The sequence below is a fragment of the Palaemon carinicauda genome, chromosome 1 (assembly GCF_036898095.1).
Source record: "Palaemon carinicauda isolate YSFRI2023 chromosome 1, ASM3689809v2, whole genome shotgun sequence".
NCBI lineage: Eukaryota > Metazoa > Arthropoda > Malacostraca > Decapoda > Palaemonidae > Palaemon > Palaemon carinicauda.
Genome location: NC_090725.1, coordinates 7,553,450 through 7,558,449, shown reverse-complemented (window position 1 = coordinate 7,558,449; position 5,000 = coordinate 7,553,450). Strand labels below are relative to the sequence as shown.

Sequence of the window (5,000 nt, the reverse complement as noted above, 5' to 3'; positions counted from 1 at the left end):
ACTTTTTGTTTAAATATTTTGTCAATCTCTGAACATTTATCAAATGCATATAAAATTCAATTATATATGAATTTCTTTCTTTCTTTTTATCTAAATGCGATTATTTGAACACTCGCAGCTAATGGAAGATATGAAGGGGAGCTTTATCTTTTATTATTTTAGAGTAAGATGTTTAAATATAGGAATTCCCAAATAATGGGTTATTATTGAAGTTTTTTAATTCTCAGAGTAAGAGTTTGGACAAATACTAGTAGCAATAACAGATAGGGGAGAGTAGTCAATAGAGCACACACATACGCAAACACGCCAATGTCCGCGGTGGCATATAATTGCGGGCAAATTGTCATTAGTGGTGAATTGCAGGTGGCGAAATGTTGGCGGCGAACTGACCATATTTGATATATATATGTATATATATATATATCTATATATATATATACAGTATATATATATATATATATATATATATATATATATATATAAATGTATATACAGTATATATATATATATATATATATACATACAGTATATATATATATATATATATATATATATATATATATATATATATATATATAAATATATATATATATATATATATATATATATATATATATATACATACAGTATATATATATATACATATATATATATATATATATATATATTTATATATATATATAAATATATATACATATATATAGATACAGTATATATATATATATATATATATATATATATACATATATATATATATATATATATATATATATATTTGTGTGTGTATGTGGATATGAATATACATTCCCAAACACACATACTGTATATCATTCACTAGATTATGACGACTGTTCTTTCACACAGAAAACTCGACTTGACACTAACATGTCACAGTTGAAGGAACTATAGATCACTTGTCTCACAGGCGAAGCCTGAAAAATCAATGAAAGTTGAAACTGAAACTGATTGTTTTTAGAGGGGCTGAGAGGGACTCCCCGTTGAGTACAAGAGATAGGAATCGTTATGATTACGTTCCACATTAAACAGATAAATCAAACTTCGTTACTTTATTGACAATGGTTATTTGCGTTATATTTTAACCGTTCATATCGTCTATTATCAGTTGATTTCTAACGTTCATCAACTAAATCGGTCGCTTTTTATCAGGTTGGCATTCTGACATCTATTTTTATCTCCAAACTGTTATTGTGACAGTTTCGTAATTTACCATCATGACTAATCGGAAAACTTTGACATGGCGATAAAAGATAACGCATTATCCACTTGTACTGTCAGTATTAGCAGATTAGCAAGACAGTTCTCGATATTTTTCAACAACAGTTCTCAAATAATTCTTCCTTTTCAGAGAAGCGAGAACTCTGCTCTTCACGCATGAACATTTGAAGTGTTTCAAAGGGGAAGTATTCTCAGTGCGTCCATTCAAAAATCGTATGGGCTGGTATGTGGAGAGACATTCCACATACTAAAACCGCATGATGTGGGGAGATAGTCCACATACTGAAACCGCATGATGTGGAGAGACATTCCACATACTAAAACCGCATGATGTGGAGAGACACTCCACATACTAAAACCGCATGATGAGGAGAGACATTCCACATACTAAAACCGCATGATGTGGAGAGACATTCCACATACTAAAACCGCATGATGTGGAGAGACACTCCGCATACTAAAACCGCATGACGTGGAGACATTCCACATACTAAAACCGCATGATGTGGGGAGATAGTCCACATACTAAAACCGCATGATGTGGAGAGACAGTCCACATACTGAAACCGCATGATGTGGAGAGACATTCCACATACTAAAACCGCATGATGTGGAGAGACACTCCACATACTAAAACCGCATGATGAGGAGAGACATTCCACATACTAAAACCGCATGATGTGGAGAGACATTCCACATACTAAAACCGCATGATGTGGAGAGACACTCCGCATACTAAAACCGCATGACGTGGAGACATTCCACATACTAAAACCGCATGATGTGGAGAGACATTCCACATATGATACGGAGAGACAGTCCACATACTAAAACCGCATGATGTGGAGAGACATTCCACATATGATACGGAGAGACAGTCCACATACTAAAACCGCATGATGTGGAGAGACATTCCACATATGATACGGAGAGACAGTCCACATACTAAAACCGCATGATGTGGAGAGACATTCCACATATGATACGGAGAGACAGTCCACATACTAAAACCGCATGATGTGGAGAGACATTCCACATATGATACGGAGAGACAGTCCACATACTAAAACCGCATGATGTGGAGAGACACTCCGCATACTAAAACCGCATGACGTGGAGACATTCCACATACTAAAACCGCATGATGTGGAGAGACACTCCACATATGATATGGAGAGACAGTCCACATACTAAAACCGCATGATTTGGAGAGACATTCCACATATGATACGGAGAGACAGTCCACATACTAAAACCGCATGATGTGGAGAGACATTCCACATATGATACGGAGAGACAGTCCACATACTAAAACCGCATGATTTGGAGAGACATTCCACATATGATACGGAGAGACAGTCCACATACTAAAACCGCATGATGTGGAGAGACATTCCACATATGATACGGAGAGACAGTCCACATACTAAAACCGCATGATGTGGAGAGACATTCCACATATGATACGGAGAGACAGTCCACATACTAAAACCGCATGATTTGGAGAGACATTCCACATATGATACGGAGAGACAGTCCACATACTAAAACCGCATGATGTGGAGAGACATTCCACATATGATACGGAGAGACAGTCCACATACTAAAACCGCATGATGTGGAGAGACATTCCACATATGATACGGAGAGACAGTCCACATACTAAAACCGCATGATGTGGAGAGACATTCCACATATGATACGGAGAGACAGTCCACATACTAAAACCGCATGATGTGGAGAGACACTCCGCATACTAAAACCGCATGACGTGGAGACATTCCACATACTAAAACCGCATGATGTGGAGAGACACTCCACATATGATATGGAGAGACAGTCCACATACTAAAACCGCATGATTTGGAGAGACATTCCACATATGATACGGAGAGACAGTCCACATACTAAAACCGCATGATGTGGAGAGACATTCCACATATGATACGGAGAGACAGTCCACATACTAAAACCGCATGATTTGGAGAGACATTCCACATATGATACGGAGAGACAGTCCACATACTAAAACCGCATGATGTGGAGAGACATTCCACATATGATACGGAGAGACAGTCCACATACTAAAACCGCATGATGTGGAGAGACATTCCACATATGATACGGAGAGACAGTCCACATACTAAAACCGCATGATTTGGAGAGACATTCCACATATGATACGGAGAGACAGTCCACATACTAAAACCGCATGATGTGGAGAGACATTCCACATATGATACGGAGAGACAGTCCACATACTAAAACCGCATGATGTGGAGAGACATTCCACATATGATACGGAGAGACAGTCCACATACTAAAACCGCATGATGTGGAGAGACATTCCACATATGATACGGAGAGACAGTCCACATACTAAAACCGCATGATTTGGAGAGACATTCCACATATGATACGGAGAGACAGTCCACATACTAAAACCGCATGATGTGGAGAGACATTCCACATATGATACGGAGAGACAGTCCACATACTAAAACCGCATGATGTGGAGAGACATCCCACGTAATAATACAGCATGATAAGTCCCCCGACTTGTCAGGGGGTCGCCAAGTGGATGTTTTTAGGAGAATTAATGATGCAAATAGGTGAATTAGAAATAGTCCGCCGAAAAATTTGACCGTTACAATGTGAATGAGCCAAACTAAAAGGCACTTTTCATTTTAAAAATAGTTTTTTAAAATTAGGTTGAAATATGCATAAGAGGATATAAAGAGCATCGGTAAGGAAAAAAGCAGTTTCGAAGTATGAAGGGCCGATCAACTATGTAGAGAAAAGTGCCCTATAGTCCATTTCTTTTAGCGATGCATATTTGCACCGACTCGCAGCGGTTCCCTTTTAGCTCGGAAAAGTATCGTGATCGCTGATTGGTTGGAATTATCTCGTCCAACCAATCAGCGATCCGGAAACTTTTCCGAGCTAAAAGGGAACCGCTGCGAGTCGGTGCAAATATGCATCGCTAAAAGAAATGGACAATAGGATGATTGATAACAAGAGTAAGAACGTCAACTTTTAGTTTAACTTTTGTACATACATTTATTAATTTAAGTTGCTGTTATCCGATTATTTGACATTTGACGTCAAACCCACTTGAAAATTACTCCCAACGATCTTGGAATTGAGTCTTATTGTTCGTTTGTTTGTTTTAGATTGCATAATACACAAAGCACGGGCTCTTGCGTTGGTATCCCGTAAGACTCATATACCCCAAATCACACCTACGCACGGATGGCGCGGATGATTGCGTAGAGAGTGCGGGCGTGGCAATACGTAATTTTGTCTATTTTACCACGAAGAGAATACGCAAGCAGTACGGAAACTGCGGATATAGTACGGATGTATTAACAGTACGGACACAGATTGAAACTGAATAAGAAAAAAAACCTGGTATTTTTGTCTATGGAGTTTGTGTCAACAAACATTACCGCTTAACTATTATCATTACTAGCGTAGCTAATAATAATAATAATAATAATAATAATAATAATTATTATTATTATTATTATTGTCATTATTATTATTATTAGCATGTTCAAACCTTATGTAATCTTTATTCTTCATAGATGTATATGACAACTCGCAGTCAGCATAATTTTCAGTACGTGAAGTAATCTAAGATAAATCAAAATGATATTTAATTGCGATAGTCGGGTGTATTCGTTAGAATAGAAGAGTAAATTTACCAATACCAATTTGATACATTTTCATTGTTGTTTTCTTGTGAATTGATCGATTAAAGA

General features: G+C 37.2%; 1 protein-coding gene across 2 annotated transcripts in view; it reads right to left on the bottom strand.

Annotated features, from left to right (window-relative positions):
- LOC137646734 (proton-coupled amino acid transporter-like protein pathetic) overlaps nt 1-5,000 on the bottom strand; it is a 157,931-nt gene that overhangs the window by 29,552 nt on the left and 123,379 nt on the right. Inside the window, exon 1 of one of the 2 annotated variants that reach the window (XM_068379842.1) lies at nt 886-1,023. The exons of the other annotated variant lie outside the window; for it this stretch is intronic. The gene's annotated coding sequence lies outside the window, so the exon portion shown is untranslated. Of the gene's footprint in view, nt 1-885; nt 1,024-5,000 lie in introns of those variants that run through there. 2 annotated transcript variants of the gene reach the window in all.